The sequence below is a fragment of the Euprymna scolopes genome, chromosome 5 (assembly GCF_053919585.1).
Source record: "Euprymna scolopes isolate OS-2025 chromosome 5, ASM5391958v1, whole genome shotgun sequence".
Taxonomy (NCBI): Eukaryota; Metazoa; Mollusca; class Cephalopoda; order Sepiida; family Sepiolidae; genus Euprymna; species Euprymna scolopes.
Window position 1 is genome coordinate 167,011,565 of NC_136486.1, and position 14,189 is coordinate 167,025,753.

Sequence of the window (14,189 nt, forward strand, 5' to 3'; positions counted from 1 at the left end):
ATTTCACGTATATATTAAACCCACAATGTCAGATATGCTGGACACCTACCTTCATTACATAATAAAAAAATTTATTATTCCTATATCGCAGAGACAACTTTAGTTCTCCCATTTTCTTTCATAATAGTCTCTATATTTTATCTTTCACTGCACGATTACAAAAAAAAAAAAAAAAGCAAGACATTTACAAAAAAACAAAACAAAAAAAACAAGACAATTATTTCGCTTCTTAATGTAACAATCGCTGCACGCCGCGTCCCTATTATAGTAGTTAGCATCTTCTCCTCTCTTCTTATGAGAAGCATTAAACTTCGAAATACCATTCTATAAAGTGTTTCACTTATCCTACATCCCTAATTGATGTATCACCTTATTGAATAACTGAATAAATCTGTATACGTCAGTTTATATTTTTATATTGTCATTTTCTTATTTTATTTTATTGACACACTCTCTTTCTCTCTCTCATATATATATGCATATACATACATACATATATATATATATATATATATATATATATATATATATATATATATACTAGCAAGGGTGCCAAGCGTTGCCCGGGTGTTTGGAGGTGTACGCGGAGAAAAAAGAACTGTCAATTTTTTAAAATTTGACCTCTATTATAACTTTTTAAATTTTATTGTTTTGAGCTAAAATCGAGTTATTAAGTTAGATCCATGTCCAAGAAACTTATATCTTAAATTTCAAGTGTTTATACCGCAAATTGTCGGAGGAGTTTGTTAGAGTCCTCAGAGGTCAAATCGTTGAACCTTGACCCCTTAACAGCCAAATTTCTGGCCGAAAACCGATCACATAGATTTTCCCAAATCTCAGTACCCTGTATATCAAATTTCGATTGGTTGATTGGTTGTTTTGTTTCACGGCGTATCAACTCTTTTCGGTTATTTAATGCCGACTCTTCTGATTCTTACAGATTTCTTCAGATGTTTATTTATGTTGCTTTATTTGGTCTTAGTCTTCAGAATTATTTAATATTGAGGGGATTATTTTGTGGATAGATGTTTGCTATACTTGGTTTGTATAGTTTTATTACATATTGATAATTTGTTTGTTGTGTGTTTAGATGTTTTTTTTTATATTTTCTCATTTGTTGTAATAAGTGTTTAAATTTTGTCGTATATTCACATTTTTTTAAGGAAATCCATAATTTTTTTGGTTCAACTTAAAATTTCGAGTCTCTTCGACTTTAAATTTCGAGTCTGTAGACTAAAAATTGACAGAGTTATTGCGAAGGAAAATATACACAGACACAAAGACAGACACACAGACACACATAAACGTTCACTTTTATAGATATACTACTAGCATTTCGGCCCGGTGTTGCCCGGATGTTTGGAGGTGTATGCTGAGCAAAACAATCGGTAATTTTTTAAACTTTGACCCCTATTATGACCCCTTAACATTTATTGTTTTGGGCTCAAATCAAGTTATCAAATTATGTCAAGTGTTTAGACACAAAATGGTCGGGAGAGTTTGGAAGAGTTCTCAAAGGTAAAATCCTTGAACTTTAACCTCTTAACAGCAAAATTTTTTATCGAAACCCGATCACATCGATTTTCTAAATCTCAGTACGCTGTATATCAAATTTCGAGTCCGTAGACTTTTTTTTATATTTTATTACATTTTCACCCCAAACAAGGCAAATTGCCACTTTGGTATAGGGGGCTACTATCCGGGGCAACAATTACTGGGGTACTATGTAGGGATTTGGGCAGCAAGATGTCGCTCACGTTACACTTGAACTTCTGCACGTCAGTACTGTTGGGGAAGCAGGGACCTGGAATGGAATTCCAGAGTCTAGCGGTTCTGGGGAAGAAACTATTGGAGTAAAAAGATTTTTTACATCTAGGGATCTCTACAGTGTGGGGTGGGATTAAGCAGCCTGTTCGGTTTGTCGAGGGTGCTCACGTCGTGGGGGCACAAGTGATTGCAGTTCATCAGAGCATTTACCACTAAAATACTTGTAGAAAAGGCAGAGGGATGCAATATTTCGTCGATGGGACAGAGGCTGAAGCTTAGATGCCAGTTCAGGGCCTATCAGGTTTTCGACTCTCTTTTGAACCTTGTCAAGGAGCGAGAGACTAGTAGCAGATACACCAGCCCAGATGTGACAGCAATACTCCATACATGGGCGAATGGTGGCCTTATAGAGGTATAGGATACTTTCGGGTGTTAGTAGTTGTCTAGCACGGTAGAGAGAGCCCACCTTTCTTGCAGTGGCCCTGGCAATGCCTTCAATGTAATTGTTCCAGCTCATGTTTCCTGTGAACGTTAGGCCAAGGAGTTTGAAAGATGGACTCTCAGATAAAGAGTCGTTGGCCAATGCTATAGGTTGTAGAGAGGGTTTCTTGTAATTATTGAATGAAACTAGTTTCGTCTTGGCAGCATTGAACGCGACCAACCACTTTTGTCCTCATTCCACTACAGATTGGAGGTGTTCCTCTAGTGTTTCTGCCATTTCTTTAGAAATGTGTTCATTCGTCTTCCTGTCGTGCCTGCCATAGAGTGTAGTGTCATCAGCATATATACTCATCTCAGAGGCAATTTTGTCGGGGAGGTCATTTATGAATATCAGGAACAATAGAGGTCCAAGGATAGAACCCTAGGGCACCCCCGCATTTATATCATATCGTTTAGATGTACGACCGTCAAGGACAACCTGGATTTTTTCTCTTATCTAAGAAGGATTTAATTATGTTAAGTATTCTACCAGTGACACCGTATGATCTAATTTTACTGAGGAGACCCTCATGCCATACCCTGTCAAAAGCCTTAGATATATCTAGAGCTACCGCTCTGTCCTTCCCCGCTTTGTCCAGTGAATGGTATATACGTTCAGAGATTACAGTTAGGATATCTTCTGTGGAATGGGCTTGTCTAAATCCATATTGTTTGTCAGTCAGAAGTTTAGCATCTGTAAGGTAATGGACTAGAGCATGGTTTATTAAGGTCTCAAATATTTTAGCAACAAGATGGAGGAGGCTAATGGGGCGATAATTTGATGGGTAAGTCCTTTCGCCAGAATTCTTGAATACTGGTACAACAGAAGCAGTTTTCCAACAGCCCGGAAAGCAAGCTTCATTAAGGCATTTGTTGTAGAGTTTGGAGAGAACTGGAGCTACTTCGGATGAGCACTTTTTTAATAGTACAGCTGGGATGAGATCGGGTCCACATGCTTTTGAGGTGTCAAGGTTTTTTATGATAGCATGCACCTGAGCAGGGGTGATTTTCAGATCATCTAGCGTGGCGTCTGTCCGTATAGGGAAGTCAGGTAGGTGGTGGTTGGAAGGGTCCAGTGAGGCAAACCGACTGGTAAGCATGTTAGCCTTGTCGGTTGCTGAGGAGACAACCTCGTGATTGTTGGTTAGTGGGGGGATTGTTGATTGCCCATTATTTACAACACTCTTGTAGATTTTCCAGAAGTCTCGAGTTCCTAGTTTTTGTGCTTCCATGCGTTTTTTAGTGGTTTGCGTAAATTCTCTCTTAGCTGTGCTATTTCTTTCTTAACGTTATTTTTAGCTTCTATATACTTCAGTCTGTTTGAACTGGACTTATGTCGGTTAAACCTACGGTATGCATGCTACTTTTGAGCAATGGCAGTTGCGCAAGTCGACGTAAACCATTGGGGAGAGTGGGGCTTACTATAAAATTTTCGCATAAGAACATGCTCTTCGATTGCAATTTTGAACCAGTCAGTGGTCTCGTTTGCACACTGTTCAGCAGGGAGAGAAAAAATATTTCTCCATGGGGCATATCTGATTAGTTCCCTGATGGCTTCCCAGTCAGCCTTTTTATAATATCTCGTTGTTTTGAGCACTGGCTCTTCAGTTTTGGCTCTAGAGTTTAGGGCGATTTCAACTATTATCACTGCATGATCAGCGTTCCCGTGGGCCTTTGTTATGCAGTCATCGGGAACTGTGGTCAAAAACAGATCTAAAAGTGATGCGTGTTGTTCTTCCTGGTCAGGGAAACGGGTTGGAAACGTAACAATTTGTGATAGGGAGTGAGATATAGTGAAGCTATGAGTTGTGCTGCCCGCTGCATCTGTGTAAGTAGATAATCCAAGCCTGTTTTTGTGGTGGACATTAAAGTCACCAAATACATGTATTTGTGCGCTAGTGTCGAGGGACAGTGCCGTGTCTATGCTGTCAGATACTTTGTTTATTATGGTGCAGTCCTAGTCGAGGGAGAGTGGTAGAGAAAATAATAATAGCTAATAGCTGTTGCATGTTTAGTCTAAAGCAGGTAAAGGCTTGATCATCTGTTTCTAGGTTTGTTTCTCTAGTCAGGGGGAGGGTATTACGAATGTAAACTCCAAGTCCGTGCATGTGTCTGTCAGAGTCCTTACGGCAGAGTGGGAGATATCCAGGCATGTTAAAGCGGTTAGAGGGAATGGAGGAGTGTAGGTTAGTCTCACTTAGTGCTAAGATATCCGGGGTATCTGTTAAGAGAAATGCTTCAACATCAGCTAAATTAGTTCTACGCCCACAGATATTTGTGAATGCAAGCCTCAGGGGAGGAGGCAAGTTGAATTTGCTTGTCCCTAAGCCTGGTTTAAGCTTATTTTTAGATTGTACTGTCGTCATATTTTTTAAAGAGTTTCGGTTTAGGTAAGGGGGAGCTAAACAAGAGGTTATGCAGAGCATCAGACATGTATCACAAGTAGACCATCAGCTGACCTTTCTCCAATTAGGATTGTAGCCTAGGGAAAGCCCACCGGGGATGAATGCAGGGTCCCTTTCCATGCGCGTCATGGCACTAAAATCAACCCGATATTATTCAACTATTGATGGAGCAGCCGCTCTAAGCACTACCGAAGAGTTAGGGCTCCTGTACTACCAGTCGGGAACAGCAGTCAGGAACTGCCAATCCGGTACCTTCAACCCATTAGAAGAAGGTCAATCCAATCTAATTTCTCATGCATATATCATACTCAAGCACTCCCAAATATCCAGTTTTAGGGATGGGGTGTGCTGGGAATGGGGAAAACGGCGTTCGTTGCCCTAGCCAAGAAACAAGATCTACCGCTGAGTGTTTCTGTCGAATCACTGAGATAGTGTCTCTGCGCTTGACTAATAGGCAAAGAAGGAGTATGGAACCCGGGCGATAGACAGAACCTATCTACTCCTTAAGCAGTTTAGGTTTGCAAACCGGTGAATTTGTTTGAGTCACCAGCTCTAGGAAGGTTCTCATCCAAGACTGAAGAGGCCTCTCTCCTCTTTGGTTTAGTTTCAGAGTTTTCCTTCTCCTAGACGGATGATCTGGGAAGACCTACTGGGTCCGTCAACATTGAGAGGGTTTTCTCCGCGCCTAGGTTCTAATCCAGGTATTTCTGCGACCCCGCGTGGTTAGTTAGTGTTACTGGGTTAGTTTTTGGAGGTTATATCTCTGCTGATTAGTTACACTCCTCAAAGTGATTTAGGGGCATTGCTATTTAATTGTTAATGGATAAAGGGGGTGAGTGGAGTTCATGCTGTGTAAGCATCTATGATTGTAAGAAGGCTTGTTAGGGAGGATATAATGTGGTTTGAGTCTTACCCTTTTTATTTATTTTATTTATGTTAGCTTAGGTTTAGGATAATGTTACAGTATGAGTAGGTATTAAGAATTGAGCTACGAGTTGTGCCCAAACTATTTTAGATGATAGGAGGGTTAAGATGTAAGTGCAATATAGTATGGATAAAACAGCATGTTTTGAGTCATGCGTAATTAGGTGAATAGATATATGGGCAGGTGTTCAATAGGTGTGAATAGAGTTGAAATTGTAGGTATTTTCAAGTAAGAGTCATGGGACATTTTGCATAACAAGGAGTGTCGGTTCAATTTCGTATTAATCGTTGCAAAACTCTCGAGGAGACAGTTATGTAATGCAGATCGCTTTGCTTCTGAGTACTTTGGCTGTTAAATACCTGCCTCTGAGTGATTAGGCTGTTAAATCCCTTACTGGATAGAAATGAGCTTTAATCCATGCATTAGAGGTAGAAATGTATAGATGTTTAGTAATGGCTATTAAAACAGTTTGAATGTGAGGGTAAGGGGCTAGAAATTAGCGATGCCACTACAAATGCGGTGCAATGTGGGAGTTTAGTGGCGGATAGGTGGGAAGGAGTAGATTGTTAGCGTTCAAGAGAAAAGGGGTTATTTATTTACAGATAGATCTCCATTAGGATTTTTGAGTTACAGGTAAGGTTTAGTTTGAAGAAAGGGGGAATTTTTTTTTTTTTTTTTTTGCATGCAGGTAAGACAAACGCAATCGTCTTGGAGGTAAAATGTATATTAAGATTTCGTAGCTAGCTATTAGGGTCCCCCCAGTTATAGGAACAACTAATTCATTGGTATTCGGAATTGTAGTCATTAAGGTCAGGCACAGAGTGTTGCATCTACTCAGAAAATTAGCCGTAGTATCACAGCTAAGATTATGTATATTGCAGTTACAAATATAGTGATAGTTAAATTATAAACGAAGTTCAGTGGTTTGGTATGGATATCATGGAGGACACTTTAATACAAGCAAGCGTACGGTGATTGCAGATAATAAGTATACTACTTAATAAAGTTCTTCTGTGTTCTATAGTAGAAAAAAAGATAAATCCTCGCTCCTGTTAGGTATTCTTGCCTAGGCTATTCGTTTTTCGAGTCGAGTTCTAACTACAGACGGCTCGCATGGAAGGAAAGAGTTAAAGACAATCCATACGCATATGTAATTAAAATACATTAAATAAATAAATTTAAAGAGAAGGTATAACAGTTGGTAAAAAGCTAAAAAAAATAATAAATAAATAAAAATAGAAAACGGCTCGCATTGAAGCAAGGAGTTAAAGACAATATATGCGCATATAGTTAAAATACATTAAATAAATAAAGTTTAAAAAAGCAGTTGCCAGACTACAAATTAACAGAGTTATTGCTCAGGTAATTTACGCAGACACACAGAGAGACAGACAGACACACACACACAGACACGTTCGCTTTTATAGATATACTAGCATTTCGGCCCGGCATTGCCCGGGATTTGTGGGGTGTATGCTGAGCAAAAAAAAAAGTCAATTTTTTCACATTTGACCCTTTATGACACCTTAAAAATTTATTGTTTTGGGCTCAAATCAAGTTTATTAAGTGAGATCCATGTACAAGGAACCTAACTCTAAAAGTTCAAGTGTTTAGACCCAAAATTGTCAGAGGAGTTTGGTAGAGTTCTCAAAGGTCAAAACGTTGAACTTTGACCCCATAACAGATAAATTTCTGGCCGAAAACCGATCACACAGATTTTCCCAAATCTCAGTACCCTGTATATAAAATTTCGAGTCTGTAGACACAGACACACAGACAAACAGACGTACATACATAAAGACACATAGACACGTTCACTTTTATAGATATGCTAGCATTTCAGCCCGGCGTTGCCCGGGTGTTTGAATGTGTCTGCTGAACAAAAAAAAAAAAAAAATGTGGTAGTAGGAAGGCAGGCTCGAGCCCGTACCGCAAAGGAGGGAAAGAACGGTGTAAAAACCTGACGCTTATGCTGTTACGACAAGGGCCAAACCGGAGGCGACATTTTTTTAAATTAAGTCTAGACAATAAAAAAGGAGACGATAACTTTCAAAAATATCGGCGAAAAAAATGACCCCTTCCCTGTAGAAAAGTGCCTCGTTCAAGAAGATATTAATGTTTTTAACTAATTTTTCGATATTTGTCGTATGAAAGGTCGAGCTTTAAAACGATACTGATCTTGGTAAAATCCGTTGGCTCTATTTAAAGGTTTAGGCAGACATGGAAGCACACATACATACATACATACATACATACATACATACATACATACATTTATATATTGGTAACTAAAAATTTTGGACCCAAAGCGATGAAAAAGCTTGCCCTATCTCTAAATACCCTTTATGTAAAATTTCAAATATTTAGACCAGAAATTGTCTGAGTAATTTGGAAGAGACCGCAGAGGTCAATTTTTTTTTACGTTGACCCCTTTTTTGTCCCCTTAACATTTATTATTTGGGGCTCAAATTTAAGGTTTAAGGTTATGTCTAAGAAATTAACAATTTTTTTTATTAGGGTCGATTTTTATACTAAGTCCATAATTTTTAAATAATTTATGTAGAGCTTTAATTGCTTTTTCATAATTTTTATTAGTAGAATTCGTTATGAAAAGTGCATCATCTCTATATAGCCCTCCTTCAAGTTTGAATTGTTTATGGAGTATACAATGTATTTCATTTAAAAGGAAAAGGCCAACTAGATCAGTGACCTGAGTTGAGTCCGTCGATCCCATTAAAATGTTGAAGTGGTTAGGGGTATTTTTCCTGGTCCAATATTTATTATCAAATGTTATTAAAGACTGTCTAGCTATAAGTATTAGTTTAATTTCGTCTTGAGTTATATTAGTTAATTTTCGTGCCATTAATAGAGATTTATTAAGTAGGATAGGTGATATAGATTGGTAATATGATTCAATGTCAAAAGAAAAAAATTTAATATTATTTTTATTTTGAATATTAGAAAACCAGTCGATTACTTGGTTAGAAGATTGCCATAGTGGGTATTTTATTATGGATTTAATTTTGGGGATAATTCTATCTAATATGTTTTTACTAACCAGTCCTATATCTGATTTTGAGGGGCAAATGAGTCTAATAGTAGGGTTAATATTGAAGCTGTGTTTGTGGTCTTTTAAAGTAAATCTCGGGGTACCTGGTACCGTTATTTCTGTGTATTTATCTATTTTAAGTTTAGTTAAAATGTTTTTTGCATCATTATTTATTTTATTTAGTGCTGATTTATTAGTAGTTTTATAATTTTTATTAAGTTCTTTATATATTAGATTTTTATATTGTATATAGTCCATTGTGTAGAAATTTCCAGTTTTATCTGCCGGTACTATGAGTTTATTTTGGTGGCTTATAGAAATAGATTTTGAAAATTTATTTATTTATTTAAGTGTTGGAGTGATATATTTTTTATTTTTCTTAAATTTAATATTTTTAATCAGGTTGATTAAGTCATTTTCAAAATTTTCAGTGTCTATGTTTCTCTTAGGGTTTTTGTATGTTTTTAGTCTGTAGTATTTCGCTGCTTTTCTTTCTTCATTGTCTTGTCTAATAATACATGACAATTATAATAATAATAATAATAATACATGACAATTATCTGCCCTTAAAAACTTGCAAAATAAATATTCTCTCTATATATATTAACTGTAGCGTCTTTAAATCAAAATACGCTAACGGAAACAATTTACTGCACGAGCGTCACCCTTTTAAAATTCATCATTCAATAAAATAAAAAGCTATAGCAAACATCTAAATGACTACTTTAAACACAGTTCCTGATTTCAAAAAAAGAAAAACTAAAAGGTAACTATCTCTCTATATTTTTAAATCAAATTTATTATGTAAATTCATAAAATATATATTTTTTCTACTCATTTCTATCTATAACCTATATTAATTTTCTTATAAACTTTAAATCCAAACCTTTTATTTCAATTTTTTCAGATTCATCTGCCTTACTTTTAATGCTAGGTTTATTTATGGTGTCTTTTAAATTCAATAAAAATCCTCCTAAATTTGCTGATGAGGAGACCGTGCTTACCAAAAAAAACTATATATAATTGTTCTACATAACTTCATGTATACCACAAATAAAAAGCACGGATTTCCGAAACGATCGTACAGATAATTGACTTTGTTGTTGTTCCTTCTTATGAAACTGATTTTTAATTTAATTAAAATTTGATTTTTAAATTTTAAAAATTTTTTTAAATTTTTAAATTGAAAATCACTTTACTTAATATTGAATTAGCTCTAGGACATTTAACTATCGAGCTTATTATATATCTAAATTACAACAAGCATTTCCTGTATTTTAATTAAACTAGTAATTTCACTGTTACATTAAAATACACTTAGCTCTTTAGACTATTATTCTAATCTCCTTTAAATATACTATATATATATATATATATATATATATATATATATATATATATATATATATATATATATATATATATATATATATATATATATATAGTAAAATGCTTTGTGTTTACTTGATCAGTGATATAAAAGAAATTTTAGATTGAGTAGTTGTTAGAATTTTGATTGATCTAGACGTAATATATACGGCATAATCACATTGACACACCGGTTCCCGTCAGATCACCAAAGTTAAGCAACGTAGAGCCTGGTCATTACTAAAATGGGTGACCAATTTGGGAAGTCCAGATGCTGTATGTAGGAGGATGTCGACACCTCCCTGCAAAAAATTGCTAAAACCTAACGTCGATATCTCCCCTAACAGAGATATGCATGCGACTGGGGACCGCTTGTGAATTTCATACTCCCATGAAACTTCTTCCTTCGGAGGAAGCCGGTTACACCCTGAATAGGGTTGGTGCTGACTGCACAAACAATAGGAGATGCTATTAAATAGGACCGCTTAGAACTGCTTTTGAGATCATTCAGCCTGAACCAACTTTTAGTAAAGAGAATAAGGCTGCAAAGGTCATATGAATGCAGAACTTAAGTGAAAAAATTAAAATCTACTTCAAGAAAATAAGAACTGACCCGAAAGGAATTTATAGAATTACTTCGTCTGTAGTCCGTATGCTGGTGCGGAAGTGCTCATTATTATTGATGAAATTATACGATCGTTTAATAGTCTATTTTTATTTATAAACACGAAGGCCGCCTGTATTGTACAGTTGTAAGATACACTTAAATATGATAGTTTAATTCATGTAAACGGTATATTTCTTATTATAGAGACAATTTTCTATTGATTTTTATATTGTTCTTACCCAATATGTAGAAGTGACCCCTGGTTTTACCTGATCGTAAAATACGCTTAAATTACATCATGAAGTAAAAATTTGAGACGGTGGTGAACAACTTTGTTTTTTTATAATAATAGATTTAACAAATAACAAGACAATTTATTCGTATAGAAATATTTTTAATCGATTGAAAGTATTATATGGTATTTAAAGGTGGAAGCTAGTGTTTCCTGGGGTTTCCAATTTTCTTATGTTTGAAAAGACACAGATCTTGCTAGTCTACAAAATAAGATGCAATCGCTCAGTAATGAAAATTCTATCTCAGCCTGTATTATGACAGACTAACCGACCGATAGATTGACGTTACTATAATGTTCATGCAAACTCACCAGAAATGAAAGTCTGTATTTATTACTATTGTGCTTTTGAGAAATATAAAACAATCAAGATTCTTAAGCCTTTTTGTTTATCCGCTGGTCAGTAAGTGCCTAACAGTAATGTTAAAGTCACCGATCAATTCTGGATTTTCTGGTTCTCTAATTGAATGATATATATTGTCTCTTGACATGGCTCACTAATATTTGTATCCAATAACAAGTATACAAATTTCCAACTGCTAAATTTCCATAAGTCGTATTTTACATTCTTGCTGTATAATTTGCTGGTACATGATTAAGCGTTTGACTTGTTGAGCAGCTACGACTTTGTTCAACGCCTCATTCTCGCCAGGGGCTATCACAATCGACTGTCCTCAGGCAGTAATTTTTAGGCTTATTTACAGGAATTATTCATGATGCCATTGGCCAATACAATTGGTCTCATTTGCATATCACCAGAGGTCATTGTGCTACACTTGTCATCTAGACTGTGGTTGAACTAATCCAGTTGATTTTGGTGTCGACTAACTTGGACCAATTTTCATTTCCACACATGTTCAGATTTAGTATGTTTTTTTTTGCTTTGATTTTTGTCAGCAAAAGTATTTCCTGTCTTTTTAATGAGGAATTAAAATATTTTGGCGAAAATCAGTACAGTTCTAAGTTCTAGAAATGTTTATTCATGATGTTTGGCTAAACTAGTTCCAAGAGAATGAGTTCTTTTTTACAGAGGAAACCTTGGAGCAACAAAAAGTATTGAACCCTGAATTCACGAAAGCTCTTAAATTTGGAAAATAAATGAATATGCAAAGTGAAACTTAGTAAAAATTTAGACCATATCAATAATAACTCATAACACCGACACTAAAATTCAAAACTTTATCATACAGTACAATCATTTCCTGTTTCTTTTAATGAGGAATTAAATTAACTTATTTTCTTGTAAACATTGTGTGTTTACAAGAGAATAAGTTGTTCTTTTACAGGTGAACCTTGGGGCAACAAAAAGTATATAACTTCGAATTCATTACATCGACATTAAAAGTCAAAATAATACACTTCATGAGGTAATTAGTGAACCGTAACTATTGGCTAAAACATTGTCAGGATTGTGTACTTATATTTAAAAAAAATAACGTTTATATGAATAAATAAAACAAAGTATATCTTCATTTATTATTGATCATTCTTACATAAAGCGCGTTAAATTCATCCCTGTTTATCTTTAATCACATTTATCCTGGATATATATATATATATATATATATATATATATATATATATATATATATATATATATATATATATATATATACATGTATGTGTGTGGGCACGTGTGTGTGTAAGTGTTGTTGCATGTTATTGATATTATTGATGTATTTGTCTTGTCATTAATAATATCCTCACCAATTTATTTTGGATCTTCAAGATTCTTTTATTCGAGCAGCGAATCTGTTTTTACCAAGTCATACTTACGTTATTTTAAAATACAACTACAAATTAACATTAAATCAAATAATGACAAAACGTTGTAATTATTTTTCTTACAGAACCATAAAATTCAAACATATTTGCTCGATTTTAGTTCAACTTTCTCATCGACTTCGATCTCTACAAATAATATGAACAGATACGATGTGTTTGGCCAATTTGTTTGACTCAACTTGCAAAGTTACTGTTCTTAATCTGTTTGAATCATTTTCTGCTTCTTAATTCATTTCTTTATCTTTTTTCTTTTATATTCTCCTTTCTTTCTCTACTATTACATAAAAGTCACATTTTGTGTGTGTGTGGGGGGGGTTCTTGCCTATCTTTTTCAGATTTTACTCAAAGATAATCTATATGTCTGGCAGTGTTCTTACACGTGTTTCGTACAGAAATTGATCCGATAAGTATCGAAAATAATAATAGCCTGATCCTAAAAATAATCTTTCTTTCAAATAATAAAGAAGACTTTTTAACAGAGAAATATTGTACGTTACACCGACTAAGGATGATAATAAAATCTCAGTAAATTGTTTCTTCTAAAAAAGTAAACAGAGTTATTGCCATCTTGAATTATAGCTAAGTGATACAGCAATCGACTACAGATCAAACGATTTGTTGTTGAAGCCCGGGTGTACCTCACTATTTTATTTTAATTTTTTTCTTATTAATGAGTTCAATTTACGATAAAAGAAGAGGAACTTGATAAGATCAGAGAAATATTTATCAATAATGGTTATCCTTTAGACCTTATTGAAGACTGCATTGACAAGAAGGTTGATGATTTTAAATCCCCTAAAACGATTGGGCCTGCGAAGTGCCCCGTTTATTTAAAATTACCGTGGATTGGGGACAAGAGCATTAAATTGTCGAAACAGATTGTTAGAAGTGTTTTTAAGTGCTTCTACTCTGTTTCCTTGCGTTTGGTATACACTACGAGACCTGCTTTTCCTTCTTTTCGCAAAGATAGTTTGCCTTACACCCAAATTAGTAATATGCTTTATCAATTTAAATGCAAGTGCGATGCTGGTTATGTTGGGCGAACATCGTTGCATCTGTAAACTCGTATAAACCAGCACGTTCCATCTACAATCAGACAGGGGAGGATAGGATCTGGTAGTCTCCCTCTTTTCGTAGCCTTGGACTTTGCTATTGTCCAGCATTTGGTTGACAATCCATGCTGTGCTAGTAAATATAAAATAGAGTGGTTCGAGATGTTACACAGAGCAGACTCCAAAAACCATTTAAAGATTTTGGAGTCTGTTTCTATTGCGGTTCGAAAACCTTCTTTATGCCGGCAAAAGGCGACAACTAAAACATTACTTCTCTTTAAGGAACATTGACCCTTTTCTCCCTCGTTTTTTCTTCTCCCTCGTTGTGCCAAGTTTTAGTCGCTTTGAAACGCCGTATTTAAAGATTAAATCTTTCTTTTAATGTTCTTTTTTTCTCTTAATTTTGGCACATCCAAATTCCCCCGTAGTGCTCTTTAATTTCGCCAATAATATTGATTT

General features: G+C 35.1%; 1 pseudogene; it reads left to right on the forward strand.

The window, feature by feature from the left end:
- The first annotated feature begins 10,158 nt into the window (after positions 1–10,158).
- Positions 10,159–10,277, forward strand: LOC145277120 (5S ribosomal RNA; annotated as a pseudogene).
- Positions 10,278–14,189: the final 3,912 nt, after the last annotated feature.